We start from the raw sequence: 19,912 nt of genomic DNA on the forward strand, positions 1-19,912 counted from the left end.
ACCAATTACTTCCTGCAGAGTACTGTCTTCTGGGTTGAAATGCCACAGAGCTTGCCACCAGCTTCTGCTGGTTTCCTCTCTGATCCTGAAGATGGAGGCAGCATAGTCCTCTGAAACGTTGGGCTTCCTTCAAACTACAATGAGTTACAAATCCAGTGTGAAAGGTTCAGATCCAAAATGTACCCATGCAAAGACCTGTTTCTCTTAACTTTTCAAACCATTCTACTTCCTTTCCTCCTCAAATAAAAAGTGATCTCTGGAAATATCCATTCTTTTTCAATACTCCACTTTCCATCTGTGAAAATATACCTGTGTACCCCTTATATGGTTTTTCCTTTCGCATTTCTTTCCACTGGCTTTGACCATCCCTCTCCTCTTCTCCCATAATCACCTTCATATAACTTCTTTATATAGCCAATTCAACCCTGAAGATTGTAGCATGTTCCTCCAAAAACATCAGTATCCATTCACAAAAGTACAAGGTGCCAGAACCCAGAAGACCACAATCAATGCCATGAAATCTACAAAACTTATAACAGTAAGCTTTTCCTTCTGAACTTCTTAAAGCAGTTTTATATGTATTCAAGACTTCAAGCTTGCATTATTGCAATACTGTAAAATCAGAAATTATGGACTGTTGGCATGCTGGCTCCTGCTGAACTTTACTCTACAGGCTATTAAACCTCCTCACCCAGGACTATACAATACTAGTGGCCCTAGTGCAGATAGTTGTGCAAAGCATCACAAAAAGAAAAAAGTGATGACTATCATAAAGTATTACAAACACTAGAATACAAATAACACACATTCTTACAAGAACATGTAGTATGTTCTACCATGGTTAAAAATGATAAACAAAGTCATACTTCTCTTTTTACGTGACTTCCTGTTTCAGATGCACTATTCCATCATTCAATCCCAAGATGGAATATACATACACATTTACATGTAAATGAGAGTTTGTCAAATAGATTATCCAAGAAAAGAAATGGCATCTTATTTCATATATGAATTCTTCTAATTTATAATTCTTTCATTAAGATATTCAGATATATTGAATACTGTGTCTGGACTCAATTCATTATGTTCCTTGAAATCCTTCAATCATTAGAATCTCACAATCTAAAATGTTTCAAATTTCTGAAACAAAACCTGTAAAATTCTGTTCGTCTGACATAATATACATGAGACACTAATTTCCTCCATATAAATTCTGATCAGAAAGGATATACAAGTATCTTCTCCTATTTCAAACATATCAGCACTTTTTATGTGTACAATTACAAAGTGTGGCTGCATTATTGAAACTGGCACAGTTCATTTGTGAGACCTGCATTCCTCTTCTGTTACATGACAAAGTACACAAACATTTTCATCATCAATGAACTTTATTATTCCATGCACAGAAAGAGGTATATAAAAACAGATGTAAAGATGTCTTTTAATAGTTCTTTCAACCTGTGTCTGATAATGTATGGAATATATGTAGGTAAGTCAATAAGTAAATTAAAAGTGGATATAGAACTTAAACAAATAAGAGTTCTGATTTGAAAAATGCTTCTATTTCTCAAAATAATCTCCCTGTACACTGACAAACCAGGCAAGGACTTCCCTTTCTACAGCTTCATCGTTGGGAAAATGTTCTGCTGAAAGATGATGTTTAAGAGCGCCAAACAAATGGAAGTCGCTTGGAGCAAGGTCAGGGTTATATGGAGGATGCTTGAGGACTTCCCACTTGAAATTTCGCAGCTTCTCATTTGTCTTGTTGGCAGTATGGGGACACGTGATTTCATGCAAGAGCAAATAAAAGCATTTTTCAAATCAGTACTCTTATTTAACTTCCATCCATTTGTAACTTACTAATTGACTTACATACGTATCTAACACACCTGCTTATCTAATGGAACTCAACCAGTTTTATCAACACATGCAGGGACAGTCATCCTCTGAAACACTGAATAAATGTTTTATACACATTATGGTCAATGCCCAAAGAAAAGAATTTGCAGCACTTATGTACTGTATGTGCCAACTTTAGCGGATAAAAGGTGTCAAGTGGTCAGCACAACGGATTCCCATGGTCGTTAATCTCAGTTTTCTAGACCGGAGCCACTACTTTTCCATTCGAGTAGCTCCTCAATTATCCTCATGAGGCTGAGTGGACCCCATTCCAGACCCACTACTTCACAGAAAATTTGGTAGCACCAGGAATCGAACCTGGGACCGCTGGATCTGTAGCCAGGAACTCTGACCACTAGAAAGTTGGCACTAACTTCGCTGCCAAGTGGCAGTTGCTTGGTAGGTATAGTTTGCTTGCGGACTAAAGGCCATAGTTATAAACTACATGTTAGTTACTTTGTAGATCCAAAAATACATTTCACTGAAGTTCAAAATTTACTATTAATGTTATTCATGAGAAACAATTTAACCATGCCATCATCTTCAAACGAAAGTGCAACTCCCACATCTGTCAAGAGCTTGCCTAATTTTAATACACAAGCTGAATGTTTATTTTTGCTGGTACAATAAACCATGTCACTTTCATCAATGCCATTTAAGCACCAGTACTTACAGGTATTTATATTTTATTAGCAGGAGTAAAACTGACATGCACTTTGAACTGAAATAACTCCCATACTTTTTTGTTCAATTTAAATGAAATTTGGAATGTGAGTTCCATATAGACTTTAAATTATAAATACCGTCACATGTATTATGATCGTAACCACTGCTGATGAATCCAATACGATCTGAACCACCAACTTCTGACACTAAAATGTCACGTGTAGGAGGGTATGCATGACGAAAATAACGGGTCCTAGTTCGAATGGTTGGATTTATCGGCATTTCGGTTAAAATCTCTCTTAATTACAATTAATACGCTATAAATGATTTACACACTTTACAGTTCACCTTTGCACACGCACTAGAATTCTCAGTTTCCAATAGTTGTATCCTAGCACTGGATCTTAACACAGAAACTATCATTTCAAATCACTATGAAGTCTTCTTGTTTTCAATCTGTCCTAATCTGTACTCAACTAGTCTTCACAATTCACTAAGGACTTGCTCCGTTCTCGTCCTCGTATTCTCAAGTGCTCTTAGGTTCTGAATTCACTTCTCTTATAAGCACTCTGCACAGACCCAACAGAGGACACAGTCCATATTGTTGATGACATCACTGTGTTGCATAGCATGGGTCCGATACAGGGCAATGCGTTTACCGAGCCATTGCCTAGAAATGGATTGCATAACCCTGCTTTTATATTGTTGCATGAGTGTATTATACTTAGCAATGGCTGGTTCTGTGGCTCAACAGTCCTTGCATGTAGTAAATAACCACAATATGCATTCTATGATACCTCAGAAATTTTTCTTTGTGTGCTAAGCCCCATCCATCCCCACAGCAATATTACAATTGACAGAAGTAAACAATGCCTCTTCTTTTGTTATGCTTGCTGTAGACAATATTCTTGCCTTTCAATTCTGTGGAAAGGATTCTTCTACTAAAATAACATACCATGAGGCTCTTTACAGTGTTATCACAACCAGGGTGACCTGACACTTTATGCTGCATGGAATTTAACTAGTAACCCATTAAGCCAATCTATCCTGAACTTCAAGTAGTCAGCTTTCTGCCCTGTAACCTTCCTGTATAAGAAAAGAGTACAAAGTAGCTTTCTGATCAGTTTCATGCCCCACTTATTCATTCTTTACAAACATCAGCAGCTGATTTTCTCATCAATGCCACCCAAATTTTGGTCAGAATGAGTCACACACAGGCTTGTTTTTTTTTCTTCGTGTTTTTATTATGTTCTGGTGATGACATCTTGTGATCATAGTCATGTCTTTCTTGTCATTCCATCTGAGAGCCACAAAGGACTACTGTGGTGAGCCATAACCTTTTCCTTCTGCAGCTTTTTGCTTCACCTTCTTGGACATACTTTTCCCGTTTATTTTCAGGGTACCCATACAACTGGCTTTACATGATGTTAGAAAAATTACCAAACTTGGAGAACTATAGCCCTTGTGGAACAGGGGTTCAGACAGCTTCAGAACTACTCCTGCTGTTTTGGGTATGTCTTTCAAAATGACAGGCATTTCCAACATGAGCTATGAAAGACCACAAGTAACCAGAAGTCAACTCAGACAGTTTCCAAACTGTAACAATTTCAGTATGGTTTAAAGAACAGGCAGCCTTCCACAAAGTGAGTGATTCATCACCTAACATCTTCATTGGCATGGGCACCCCAGGATTTGGGGGGGAAAGAAGAAAGAGAGTGTAGGTTCTGGGAGGGAGGGGGTAGCCAAAAAATTTGTTTACAAGTTTACATTTAAGCCATTTAACACTACATCTATTGACATCCCTAGAGTATTCATGATAAAAAGAAATCACCTTATATACTTTTCAATTTTTAGCCTACATTCCTTGCTTTGAAAAAATAAAGGGAGCCTTATGAGATCACATTGTTGTCCATCTGTGTAACCCCCTACCCCTTGTTTCGTTAGAAGGCTTATGATATCATCTTGCTGTGTATCCCCCTTAATTTTTCCCTTTTCCTATTCAGCCCATGTTATATCAATATAAAGCAGGTAATTACTACTTCTCAGAACTTATTATCATCTTGTATATTTCTTTCTTTTCTTCAATTCTGATCCCCCACCACCACACCAAAACCTGGGGGGCTGATTCACACTTTGCCACCCCTGCTGGCATCCATGTTGTTGGGATAGATACAGGATCTGAACTTTGAACTGACACAAGTGTGATGACAGGATACATTCTTAATAATTTCTGTTTTCCTTCATATTTATCATTCAAGATGTCTGTGAAATGCAGAAATTTCTAGATGCTTTCAAATCTATCCCAGGAGATGACAACCAGAAATGGGTGTAGCTACCAGTTGAATCTGTGATAAGCAGGCTCACACTTGGCTTCTGCACAGTCCCCATAAGCATGAAAATAACCAGGACAATACAGTCTCCTCTACTGTCACATGCTGCCAATCTTTTATCCTAAACCACTTGGAAAAAAAAGAGCCACTCTAGAATCAATGAACTGCAGTACATACTAACTGGTCCCTTCCACAGTTTTCTGCACCACATAGGGCTGTCAAAAAATAATTCAACTATACCCATAATATCAGTTCAACCTATGCACTATTTTGAGGTCCACTCATTTCAGTAAAATTTCTCTTTGTCCACTGAATTTTTACATATCCTCCATAGAAAATTAGTGTCAATCATACAAACACTATCACAATACACTATCCTCTATCCACTGTCAACATACTGTCTTCCTCATCAAGGAAATCACTATCCCTATTTTCAACTGTGGCTGACAATTCACTCCCATCAGAATTCACAAATTTCCCTACAAACCCTACACTTCTGATGCCTGAAATATCACTAGGCTTCAAATCGTCCTGTTCATTGACACCACTGTACAGATATTCCTACTTGTGTGCACAACAGAATACTATGAATCCCCAGACATAAACACATGTCCAGAAATAGTGATAAACAGAGCACCTTCTCTGACAGGACTCATTTCCCAATATTCATTCATTCATCCAGAAAATCAAATGCAAGTTACCATCCAAGTATATCTTGTTTATTTCCTGAGTATACTGCATGATAGAGAGGCCTCAACATGTTTCAGTCTTACATGACTATCATCAGGACGTATACCTTATTAAAGAGACCTTTACAGTTCAGTCTAGCATGTCACCTAGGTATTAGGACACAGCCACAGAGCTTCACATTCGATACCAACAGAAAGTGAGTACAAGACAGCCAAAAATAGCATAATAAAACAATACAGTCAATTTCATAGCATTTAATATAACCCAATCACCATACCATAACATAATGTAAGTTCAAAGTTAAGGTGACTTGAAGATTTTACACACATGAGCCATAAAATTTTCTTTTAATAAGGTATACCGCTTGATGATGATCTTGTAAGACTGAAATATGTAAAGCTATCTTTACCACATAGTCTACTTGGGCAATAAACAAGATATACTTGCATGATAACTTGTATTTAATTTTAAACAGAGCGTCTATTAAGAGACAGTAAGCAGTGTCAAAGTGTGAGGTGGGAGCACAAATGATGCTCCTGACACAACTCTTGAACACTACATCTAAGAAAAAAGTTACGGGAGATTAATTCTGAAATCCCGTGACCTCTGCATTGGTTATCTGAAATGGCTAAAAGACAGCAGTACATCAGCTGGCTCTCTGGAGCACACATATATTTCGAGTTCTTGAAAATCATCAACATACAGATAAAAGATGATACTTCTTTAGTACTCAACAATGCTGAAGAGCGGGATTTCTTGTATTTGTGTCAAAGAACACAACATAACAACAAAAACCACAATAACTCTAAAACACATCATAATATAAAATAACTGCAGCACTGCGCACTGTAAGTGAAATCATTCCATGACATACGACATAGATGGTCTGATAACATACTTGATACTCTCCACTGAAGGATTAACCTACCAAATTCCAGTGCATCTTCATTTATTTCAGATATGTACCAACTCTGTTACTGACAGAGCTGGTTGAGCAAATTCTTATATTATCTAGAACCAGAAGTAACATATTATGTATCACCAATCTACTACAAGTGGGCTACTATATATCAGTTAACAAGCTTCCATCTGCTAAAGCTACAGTGCCACCTACTCTTTAAGTGAGTAATTAAATTCTCCGAAGAACATAATTATGTAAGAAATATGACCTACTGTCTTTCAGTGATGGCAACTTTAACCTTCATGGCATGGTGACACAAGGGGAAACTGTGCATCCACGAAATTCTAATGAAACCTTCTGAAGAAATGTGTTAAAGGCAGAGAAAAAAATGAAGTTGTCCTTGTGAGTCATTCTTGGACTTCTGGCTCTGGGTTTCCCCCTTTCACATTTTGTTTCATGCCAACCAGCCACCTCTGATTCAATTCCCTCCATCTTGCTTATGTTTTGGCCATATAACCTGGGGTGACCTACTTCCTCCAATCAGCATCCTGTTTCCTGTTTCCTGTTTCTGGGTTTGGTTGTTAGTCAATGAATGAGGGACAGTCTCTTTCTGATGGTTGGAAGCCGTGCAAGTAAGACATGTCTACATTTAGTTTGGATTCTGCTGATTCTCGCAACATGTATAAATGAAGTTCAGTATTTTGGCCAGCAAGTTCTTCTGGTGACAACAGAGCCTCCGCCATGTAAGTATATGTGAGTTTTAAGGTAAGCCTTAATGCTTGTGTACAGTGGAGTATTTTGTGTTTTGTATTTCTTTGTGGACAGGCCTTGGCACTTTTATCCACTGACCATACAATCGTATGTCTGCATGTAATTACATAGTTTTTTTTTTAGTTTTTTCAGGTGGGGTGAGATTGAGTCCACTGTGGACTGTGGAGCAGTCGGCGGGATGTGAATTGGTAGGAGAAACTGAAGTACTTGGAGAAAACCAATCGCAGTGCCACTGTATCAACCACAGATCCCATATGACCTGAACAGGGTTTGAACCTGGGCGGCCACTGTGGGAAGCCTGCAACTAACCACCTGAGCTATGGCATGCCTTGTGTCTGCATGTATCTTACAATACTGGTACAGTATGTGTAAGGGCTGAGTTTCTTCCCCCCATGAGATGTATGACGTGTGTGTATTAGCCAAACATTTGCACTTGTGTGTCAGGGTTTCCCTTTTTTTTTCTTTTTTAACATGGACTGTGTCATGCAAAACCAGTCATAAGATAACCCACAGTTCATGGAAATTTGTGTTGTTAGGACTGGCAGATTATGGCCATTTTTTTCATGTGTAGATCCACATATTTCTTTTTGGATCAGTAGCTCTGTACCTGGTCATACTATCTCCCTTATGGCAGTGCCCTGACCTCTGCTGTAGGTTTTTAAACCTGCCATTCTGTTTAACCGGTCTGTCATATCTGCTGATGTGTTACTGCAATTCTGTACCACCGTTTCATGCTGCCATTGTCCTTGTTCTATTATGTTGCTGCTGCCTGGGGAGATCCTCTTCAATCATGTCCTTATTTGTTAATATTTTCTGTTATTCAATTTTATTAATGAAATTATTTTCTTTTTATTTGGTATTACTTAGGCGTGAGAAGGAGATATTCGAGCCTGTTGCATCCTGTATATTATGATGTTGGTACACCCCTTATGTTCTAAGTGCTTATTCTTGGGTAACCCAATATAATCTCAGCAGCATTGTAAATGCAACTGCATAACCTAATCCAGGAACTGAACCCTAGCTGCCCCACCCAGAATAAACACACATGATCCAGTATTCTATCTGACTTCAGCAGCTTGAAAGTATATGTTTGGAGCTAAAACTCAGCCTCTGATCTTTATGTGGTTCTACTCCATGACCATGACTTTCCTGTGAGGCAATATATGCCCTTATCCTTTTGGAGTGAATTCCTGCTCTGAAATCTGCATCACACTAATAAATGTCCTGTCACCATTAACATTTTTATCTTTCCATTAACAAAACTCCATTACACCCTCTTCATGCTCCTTAAACATTTACAATAATAGAGAAGTGAAGAATAACAAATTTTTGTTCACATTAGTAACCACTTTAACCAACAAAAGAAATTACAAACAAACAGACTCACAGGTGAAGACTGTTACCATGTCCTGGAAGTATCCAGTGGAAGCCCAGAGATTATTGCCAGAAGAGAATTGCATAGGCAGAACATGAAGTCCACGAAGGGGACCATACATTACATCTGCGTCAAAAGATTACTTAATGTTACTGTCTTCATTTTACAAAGAGGACATGCAATTTCATAAACCCTTTAACTTTGCTACCTTACCAGCATGAACTGATGACCATCTACTTGGAGCTAGGAGCTTCTAAGGGTGATACAATTCACAAAATTAGCACCTGGAAAAATAGTAAACACATTAAATTTTGGGTTGGATGAATGGGTAAGGAATGAAAGGATAAAGCAGGTATTCAAGAAGAGTGCAATAACTACATCTGCACATCATACATAAGTGGAAAGTGGATTTATTAGCAGTGAACAACAGATGCTGATACAATATACCTTGCTTAATGATCTGTCACTAATTTCAAAACAATGGGTGTCATTCAGAAGTGATGCATTGTAAAGTACAGTTGTGGTGCAGTCACACGTGATCTTTGCTTTAAAAAAACTGTAGTTTATAGCACAGCCTTTGTCTTAGCAAGTTCTGTTTCAAACAAGGCAAAACTGATATTGAAACCTAAAAGTTACAACTTGCTTTGGAGAATAAACAATCAGCAGGACCCCCAGTATTTGAGTAATTTTGAAGATCAAAAGTGGACACTCAGGTCATCCATCAATGTGCTAAACAGATGAAATATGATATAAAACCTGTTCAAAGAAACAAGTGTCTCATCATTCACAAGCTGGCAAATGATTTTGGTACCTCAATTTTAATATGCCTGTACTGTTATACAGAATCTGAACACATAGCAGACTGCCACTAAATGTGTCAACCGCTTAAAAAAAGACAAGGAATACATTTGAAGGCCTTCAGAAAATACTCTGGAGACCCACAATTCCTTTTGAAGTTCATCAGAGATGACAATACCATGGGTTTATGGGCATGATCCTGAAATAAAGCAACAGTCTTCAAAGTCGAAGATAGTTCAGCATCAACATGCCTCGAGAAGGGCTGAAAATTTTGTTCCAATGAGAAAACCCTCACATCTTTTACCATGGGGGGAGGGGGGAACTGTACATCAAAATTTAATATCACAGAAATAAAAAGTGACTCAGCATTCCTCTACAATCAATCTGCAGTGTCTATGGGAAGAAGTCTGATGAACACACCCAGAGAAATGGTGCACTGAAGATTGGTATATTACTGAGGCCTGCCCCATACACTGTGCAAGCTGAAAACACTGACATGAACTCTGCATTCCAATTGGTGCAATGAAACTAACGAGTGTCCCTAAATGGGCAACACAATTGCACTCTGGTTTCAGTGGGGGATACAGACATGTAAAACTGGCATGGTAGAAGTGATGTACACAACAGTTCTCTGTATGTTAAACATTATGGTGATGGCATGAAATTTTGAGGTTACTGTGGCAAGCAATAGTAACTGAAACCATGAAAATAAATTGAAGAACAGTATAAATCATAACTTTTACCCCAATTTCCTGTTTGCTTTAATGAATATTTAATGACACACAAGTGAAACTTAGCTTAATACTTCAGAAAAGTCCATATAGAAATTTCCTATCCAGAATGGTCTAAAACAAGGAGATGCTTTATCGCAACTCCTTTTCAACTTTGCTTTAAAATATGCCATCAGCAAGTTCCAGGAAAACCAGGTGGGACTGAAATTAAACGGGACATATCAGCTGTTGGTCTATGCCAATGATGTGAATCTACTGGGTGACAATGTAAATGCCATAAAGAAAAACACAAACTTTAATTGACGCAAGTAAGGAGGTTGGTCTAGAAGCAAATACAGAGAAAACTGAGTATATTATGCTGTCTCATCACTAAATTGCAGGGCAAAATCATGACATAAAGATAGGTAACATATGTTTTCAAAATGTGGCACAGTTCAGATATTTGGCAACGACTATAACAAATCAAAACCTGATCCAGGACATTAAAAGGAAACTGAACTTGGGTAATGCTTCAGTCTAGAACCTTCTGTATTCTCCTCTGTTGTCTACAAACATAAAATCAGAATATACAAAACTATAATTTTGCCTGTGGTTCTGTATGGGTGTGAAACTTGGTCTCTGACATTAAGGGAGGAACGGAACATAGACTGAGGGTGTTTGAGAACAGGGTGTTGAGGAGAATATTTGGACCGAAGAGAGATGAAGTGACAGGAGGTTGGAGAAACCTGAATAATGAGGAGCTTCATAACTTGTACTCTTCTTCAAATATAATTAGAATGAGCAAGTCAAGGAGGATGATGTGGGCAGGTCATGTAGCACGAATGGGAGAGATGAGGAATGCATATGGGTTACTGGTGGGAAAGCCAGAAGGAAAGAGACCACTGGGAACACCAAGGCGTAGGTGGGCAGACAACATTAAAATGGATCTTAGAGATATAAGATGGGATGAATTGGACTGGTCTGGCTCAGGACAGGGACCAGTGGAGGGCTCTTGTGAACATGGTAATGAACCTTTGGATTCCATGAAATGCTGGGAATTTCTTGAGTAGCTGCAGAATTGGCCACTCCTCAAGAAGGGATCAGCTCCATGAGTAAGCAAGTAAGTGGTCATCTCAATCAATTGGCAAACACAGCCTGAATTCATATTTCGTGAGTACAATTCTGTTACAAACTAATGCAAAATGGTTCGTGAGTTGTCAAAACACATGACACAGAAAATGCATGTTGTGGAGATTTCTTCATACACATGCAAAAATAAATACATATAAGGTATGCTGTACATTGTGGAATGAAAAAAAAAATCAGTATCTTACAATCAAGTAAGATTTTTCATAAGCAGATATAATTCTGCACACTACCCACCAAAGACCAGCCACAGGCTGGAAGAGTTTAGGTCCTTGTTTTCTCTTGAATTCATATAATGAATAAATCTAATTTTCTTCAGTTCTCTGTAAAATAAAAAAATAAAATGTTAGATCTCTCATAATTAAGAATCAGAAATAGAGAAGAATTCCATTCCTAAAAGAAATAAACCAACATAAAAAGGATTGGACAATAGAGATGCATGCATGATGTTCATCTGGGAACTTTAACCTTAAGAAAAAAAATGGTACATTTCAGTAACATTTCAATTTGATGCTGCAGGAATTACATAAGGAACAATGAAGTATGGAAGTCTAGTATAACCCACTTCCCAAATGCCAAAAAAACCCGCTACAATTTGTATTCTAGGAACTGTGTACTGGACACTGATGAGAATATACTCGCACTATCTCCATATTCTTATAGCTTTAGAAAATCTCAATAACTTTTATTCCAACAGTTAATTTACAATCCCAAATACCAAAATACAAGCCTGCTTAATTTAAAACATCTGAACAACTGAATATTACATGGCATACCTGCTTCCAAGCTGCATTATAAGATGCAAGTTCAGACATAAGGACAAGTAACAAAGGTAGACTGGAATAGACTGCAGGCTATTATTATGTGACTTTATGCCGCAACTTCATTTTGAAAGAAAAACTGTTATATTATCATGGGCCTTATTCTCAATTGTTTCAGAGCTATTGGTATTTGAAAAGTATTATATGTGTGCAGCACACAGTGATGTGTTTATGCTAACCAGTCAGACGTTTGCAAAACGAACTGCCATCCTCTTAGAGAACATTCCTCTGCAAATACAACTGCAGATGTGCTACCAGCATGACAAAGCACCCCTTCATTTTAGTAGGAACGTCACACAGTATCTGAATGACTAAATCCATAGTCCATGGAATGGCCATGGTCACTGTGTTCACTGGGTCTCAGCCCCTTACATTACCATGTTTGGAGTGACATGAAAACATGACATATGAATACAAGCTAGACACAAGAGATTAACTATTTCAGTATATTTTTCATGCTGTAAGACAAGATAATATGGCTGCAGTTCTTCATAAAATTACATGTTCCTTAGGGAAATGAACCTGGCCATTCAAGCAAGCTTATGGCAGACATTTTGAATGATTACATCAAGGTATATACACTGTGCAATATAATCATTTTATATCCTTCCCAGTAATTTTTTTTCAGTAACAAACACCTTCAAGTCAAGCTATTTTATTTCAAATATCCATAGCTCCAGAACCATGAAGAAAACAACCCATGCTGATAAAATATTTTTTCACTCAGAATGATCTCAAAGAATTTATGGCACAAATTCAGTGGCAAGAAAAAGTAAGAAATAAATGTTCTCCAAAAGGATGCCCAACATTTTCCTACAGAGAATGTCCTCTTATTTCAAAAGATTCATCAACTCCATCCAGTGTAACTGATAAAATGTTCTCTCTTTCTTTCTTTCCCTTTTTCTCTCTTTTTGTAAACCACATTTGTAAACAGACTAATTGTAATTCTAATTTACAAATATTTTAATGTATTCATGCACGTTGCTGTAGTTGTTAAAGGATCAGATTTTATATTCATGGCACTGTGATGATATTGCATGCATGTACTGATATTGACAAAACACACTGTAATAGTAGTTTCTGCCTGTATTGCTATATCCTTCTGAAGGTGGTCTCTTAAGACTGAAACATGTCAAGGATGAAAGATTAAAATGGAAAGAAAGAAAGAAAGAACGTTTTATCAGTCACACTGGACGGAGTGGATTAACCCTTTGTAATATTGCTACTGCGAGAGACCAAGATGAACCAAAGCAAATTTCTCTAATTTCCTGTATCAAAGTTCAATAATGTAGTAATGTGGTGAAGACTTTATGGCCACCTGTACAACTGCCACACTGCACTCTTGTATCATCATCTCCACTGGCCATTGCTTGACAATGTGATTTAGTGTATGTGACGGCCTCCAGGTGATGGTATGGCAGTATATACATGCATACATATGAAGGTTGGAACTTTAATAGTGGCAACACTGCTGTAGAGACGCCATGCGACGGGACCAAATAATGTCGCTTATACCACACGTTAGTTACATGCCTACCTTACCTCAGAGCAAATGGACTCTCCCTTCCCACATCATGTGCATGCGCAGTAACAAGTAGAACAGAGCCTCATGTTACCTGGCGGTCTAATGTAGTGTTGTCACGATGTTTTCAAAACAGGAACAACGGAGTTTGATAAAGACTGAATGTGCCAGAGGCCATACAGCACGACAGTGTCATCGGTGTCTTCAAGAGGCTTACAGGGAATCTGCATTGTCTTACAGAACAGTGGCAAGGTGGGTAAAAGCCTTCAATGAGGGACACCAAAATGTGGCAGACATGCAGTGACCAGGTCATCTAAGTGTCAGTGAAGAAGTGTATGCTTTTACCACGTTACTGGAGTGATTGATGCTATATGATTCATGAGCTGGCCCAAGAGACAGGATTAGCACATACGACTGTGCTTCACATTCTGAAGGAACGCCTGGGCATGAGAAAAATTGCATCACAATGAGTTCTGCATGATTTGATGGAAGTGCAGAAATGGCTATGATACGACGCTGCTCGTAACTACTTGGGGCGCTATGAGCTCGAAGGAGAGACTTTCTTACATTGTATCATTACGCTGGATGAGACATGGGTCAAATCGTATGAGCCACAAATGAATAGCCAATCGAACAAATGGCGTCATTATGGGTCACCACGAAAATCAAAAGTTTGTCAGAACCCCAGCAATGTGAAAGTTATGGTGATTCTCATGTACGACTGTGATGCTGTTATCCTAATGCATACCGTTCCCCGACAGCAGACCGTCAATGCGCAGTATTACTCTTCATTTTTGGAACACAACCTGCGATCAGCTTTGTGAAAGAAGCGGCGACACTTTCTGCAGAACCCACCCACCATTTTGCAGGACAATGCTTGGCCGCATGCAGCGCAAGCTGTGGCTGATTTTTTCAATCGATGGGGCTGGGAAGTGCTGTACCATCCACCATACTCCCCGGACTTAAACCCTTGTGACTTCGACTTGATTCCTATGATAAAGGAACCACTTTGTGGCATTCGCATCAGAACTGTTCCAGAGATTCTTCAGGCAGTAGACCGCTCCATTCGAACTATCAACACAGCAGGGGCTGCTAAAGGTATCCAAAGACTTCCACATCACTGGCAACGGGTTGTACACAATGCTGGTGATTACACTGAAGGGCAGTAAAACTTCGAAACATGCATCTATTTTGTATCAGTTGTAAATAAATAGTTGCCACTATTAAAGTTCCACCCCTCGTACATAAGGTGGGGGCCTAGCTGCTGGCCCTTGCACCACAACGATGAGTGATCTACTTTGCTGGCACAGCAGAAAGTAATAGAAAACATATCGGGAGTCACATCCTGTCATTTTTAGAACCTAAATAAAATGGTAAATTAGTGCAGTGCTGCTTGTGGTGAACTAATCTTTAGGTTGGTTTGGCAAGGCCTTATTATTGTTTTGTTATTTATGAAGTTTTTTTAGAGATGCATAAAGCAGTGTGACTTATCACTATGCACAATTACACACAGTGAGTATGAGTTTATTGATCTATTTCCATGGTTAATTTAACAGCTCAGACTACGCAGTATCAAATAGTATGAATAATGAATTGGACAGGATGAGAAAGGAAGTGATCATGTGCTAATATCATGTACTTTCCCAGCACATCCAAGAGAAACTGAGGAAAACCACAAACCTTAATAAGGATAGCCAGTCTCTGGGCTGAGATCTGAACCCAAGACCCCTCAAACAGAAAGGAGGAGTGCTTACCATTCTAATGAAAAGTTCAGTTAAGTCTATTAAAGATTTGTAATATAAGAAAGAAGTATTTTCATGATTTCAGTACAGTTAAATTAAAAACAAACAAGGGTTGACAACAGGTACTTTAGCTTTACTGTAGTTAAATAAAAACATTAAATATGTTAAAAATTTACTATTTAAATAAAGGACAATATTTTAAACACAACATCCGAAAGCAATGAATGAAATTCTTCTGAAGTTAACACTCAGAATCTTTATATGTCACCTACGTAAGGCAAAATGTACATAACGTCAATCAGCCAATCTGCGCAATTCCACTTACACCTTAAACAAATTTCAACATTCTGTGACCTAAGTCTATCACCACCAACCACTATTTCATTCGTTCCTGAAGTACAGAATCTGCTGCACCAAGCCTGATTACATGTGTTTTATTTCATTCATTTTCAGTCCTCAAAATGCTCATATCATAAGCTTTGAGAATTACTTATTTATAGTGTCAAATTCAAGCAAGTGAAGGTGAAAAGCACATTTCTCTTGCCGAAGTCAAGAAACTCAACACGCTGGCATACAGGTTTGGCATACAGGTTTAGACTCCAAAGGGTTCTGGGTTTGCACGTGAACAGTGCCAATATATATGAGAGTAAGTCAATAAGTAAGTTACAAATGGATATAGAACTTAAACAAATAGGAGTACTAATTTGAAAAATGCATTTATTTCTCAACATAATCTCCCTGTACATTGAGGCACTTGTCCCATCCTTTCACAAGCCCATGAAAACCAGCAGCATAAAATTCTTTGGGCTGCTGTCGGAACCAGGCAAGTTCACACGGCATGACCTACCTCATAATGCATGACAGGTTAGGTTTGCACAAAGTCTGTGCACGATGGGTGCGATGCTTGCAGACCCCATAACACAAAATGCAAAGAATGGGTCTGGCATTACAGCATCTCAATTGCTACCATGAAGAACACGATATGCTAGCCCAAAATGTCACAGGTGATGAGTCTTGGGTTATTCACCATTACCAGCCCGGGACAAACCGTGTGTCAATGCAGTGGAAACATCCTGTGTTGCCTTGCGGCTGGAATGCGGTGAGCAGTATGCCTTCGTAATCCCAGAAGACTGTGTGCATCACTTTCCTGGAGGATGGTGTCACCTTAAACTTTCTTTTGGCATGTGACGCAGGACGTTTCCACTGCACTGACGCACGCTTTGCCTCAGGCTGGTAATGGTGAACCCAACACTCATCACCTGTGACAATTCGGGCTAGCATATGGTGTCCTTCGTCGAGGTAGCAACAGTGATGCTGTAATGCCAGACCCATTCTTTGCATTTTGTGTTGCGGGGTCAGCATGCGCGGCGGCACCCATCGTGCACAGACTTTGTGAAAACCTAACCTGTCATGCATTATGAGGTAGGCCATGCCGTGTGAACAAGCCTGGTTCCGACAGCAGCCTAAAAATTTTATGCTTCTGGTTTTCAGGGGCTTGTGAAAGGATGGGACAAGTGCTTCAATGTACAGAGAGATTATGTTGAGAAATATAAGCATTTTTCAAATCAGTACTCTTATTTGTTTAAATTCTACATCCATTTGTAACTTACTTATTAAGTTACCTTCATAATGTTGTGTAATTATGTAGAAGTCAAATATTTTGCAGGAGCCTCTGCTTCCATCTTCAGGGTTGAAGAGTAAGCCTATTAAGAAACAAGCAATAGGAGGCAAGGTTCTACCTTCTGCCTGTCTCACTCTTCAACCCTGAAGATGGAGGTGATACAATCCTCCAAAATGTCACTGACTTTATACCAAATTTCACAGCAGTACAACCCAGTCAGAACTGAGAACCTCAAATGCATCACACAGAACTAGATGCAATCAAGAGAATTAGTAAAGCACATACACAATGCATACTGCATGTGTGATTAACCTCAATGCTACTTACTGAGTCGTCAGCCCATGCTATGAGTGCCCATCCAGCTGTGAATGGCAGAACCAGTCCCAACATTGTGTATTTACGTCCAATTTTGTCAATCAGGTACCCTACTGGAAGAACTGCAACAGCAGCTCCNTATATATATATATATATATATATATAACAAGACATTAATACAATGACAAGTGATGATGGGAAAGATGCAATTTAGATTCAAGCCTCCAATGCATTAAACATGCCTCAGTCAATGGGGGAAGTCCAACCTCACTACGGTATAATGAAAATCCCAAAAATGATAACCTCTTAAACACTGACAACAATAGCTGAAAAATAAAAACTGATTTCTTGGACTTATGGCAGTGAATGGAATATGTGTGTGTTGAACTTTGGAACACTTTGTGAAGTTTCAGCTTTCAATCAAATCGGCAGATGCACAAACTGGATTCATTTATCAGGTAGCAAAGTGGATCATGAAATATGGAAAGCTGTACCTCAGGGTTAAATAAGCATCATGTCATGAAGACATACTGAGAAAGAACAGAGGTATAGCTTCAGACATTCTGAATCTTGCATGTAGATGGAGGTGGAAGGGCGGCTTCACACGCCACTGTTTTGTCCTATGAGAAAGAACCACCAGTACCCATTGGATAGGAAGCTTGTTGGGCCCCAGAACTGGTATGGATGCTGTGGAGAAATATCTCTGCCCCTTCTGGGAACAGAATGCCAACTTCCCAGTCACCCAGCATGCACTCTAGCTGCTATGCCAACTGAGCTATTCCAGTTCACAATCTTGAACCTTTTAAAAATATCCAGCTGTTCTTAAATTTCCTAATGGATGGAAGAAATTCATATTCTAATTTAAAAATTATTTTCTGCAGTAACAATGTTACACATAAAAAGTAAAAAGATACTTTTAACAAAAAATTAAACTCCCGTGATTCTAGTCCACAAGTGAACTATACCAACCGAGCGAATGCCGCTTGTTGGCGAAGTTTAACTAGGTGCTAGATTTCAGTAATTCAAGTACCTTATTAAATCTCACTCTTGCATAATTTTGGATAATCACAAAACAAGAGAAAAGTGTTATTCTTTACTTAGATTCAAATACTTTCTTTTAAGAAATCACTAAAATCACTAACCTTCAGCACCAATTTCAATAAAACTGTGATCATTTTAAAGCTAACATTCACCGTATTATTTGGTAATGGTGGAAGAAAAGCACATCATTTCATTTCACTAGAGTTCTAACTTTCTTCAAAGAAACGATCAAAATTAAAATTTTAACAGACCTATTCCAATAATTCAAATTATGTTCTATAGGCACCGTTAAGACAATTTGATTTATGGCAAAACAAAACCAAATAGATTAGTTCACTGGACTCTGAGTAGTCTTGACTTTAAAGTCAATCAACAAGTAGTAGACAGACACTTCATACAGAATATGAATCAGGTGTTGCCATGCTTTGTTTGAACTTTAACATATACAGTAAAGGTAAAGTTGTCCCTTTGATTAACCAATTAAGCATTATGCCATGAAGACTTATGGGGGAGTAGATGTATAGATCCATGTATTCTTAACCTTAGCACTAGTTGGAAGTGAGTGGTCAGCTTCACCCCAGTACCTATTGGACAGGAGGCTGGGTGAGCCCCAGAACCAATCCTGACATGGAAAAGACTAAGATCTTGCCTCTACCGGGACTCAGACTCCGATTCCTCGACTGTCCAGCCTGCAGCTAGTCACTACTCTCGCTGTAATATTACTATCTATAGGAATTATGTTAACAAATATACTCAGTGTTAATGTTTTACAATTCGATCTTTATTCCTGCTACACATTTCGGTCATATAAGACCATCATCAGGGAGTTATATATAGGAATATGTACAGTTACTGAACCACCGATACGGATCCATATCAGTACAACGTGTCATATTATATACTAACATAAAATTTTATCTCAAGATGGTGTTAAAATTAAAGAACAAAATATAAAAGATAAATATAAAAGGTATACCATACATTTATCAAGATTTATAATGTGTTCCATATATTATGGAATATTAAAAATACTAAAAGTATTTTAAAAAATTTTAAAAATATATTAACGATAAAAAAATTTAGTATGGCAGGTTAAGGATGTGTACACCAACTTAAATACTAAGGTTCCACTGCTACAGCGTAGAAATTGGGCATGTATGTCGTTTGTGGGTCTCTGTTGTGGAAGCTTTCAACATGGTAAGCCCAGTTGTGAAGCCCAAAGACAAGTTTCTATCTGCAAGAAATGAGTATCTGTATGTTAATGTTTCTGGATGTGCTATATTAACGTGATTACATTAATAACATGTATCAATGGCATGTTTAATATTTACAATGTAAGGGTTGTGAATGTGTGGTATATTGGTATGCCATTTTCACGATATGTATCGTTATATCTGCAATCATGAAAAAATACAAGTTAATGTGTAAGTGTCAATGATTAAGAATATAGGGAGTTTTGGTGAATATTAATGATGATATTACTTACAATCATACAATATGGTGTATGCATTTCTTGTCTGGGTGTATACAGGGTGTCCCAGGAGGAATGGACCAAACTTCGGGA

The 19,912-nt window shown here is 38.3% G+C and overlaps 1 long non-coding RNA gene across 2 annotated transcripts in view; it reads right to left on the minus strand.

Moving 5' to 3' along the window:
- Window positions 1–19,912, minus strand: part of LOC111874886 — a 102,856-nt gene that overhangs the window by 70,244 nt on the left and 12,700 nt on the right. For both annotated transcript variants that reach the window (XR_002844629.2, XR_004514140.1), the window contains 3 exons: window positions 11,524–11,609; window positions 8,846–8,916; window positions 8,645–8,758 (listed from right to left, as the gene is read on the minus strand). This is a non-coding gene — a long non-coding RNA (uncharacterized LOC111874886). The remainder of the gene's footprint in view (window positions 1–8,644; window positions 8,759–8,845; window positions 8,917–11,523; window positions 11,610–19,912) is intronic.

Source organism: Cryptotermes secundus, unplaced genomic scaffold (genome assembly GCF_002891405.2).
Source record: "Cryptotermes secundus unplaced genomic scaffold, Csec_1.0 scaffold510, whole genome shotgun sequence".
Taxonomy (NCBI): Eukaryota; Metazoa; Arthropoda; class Insecta; order Blattodea; family Kalotermitidae; genus Cryptotermes; species Cryptotermes secundus.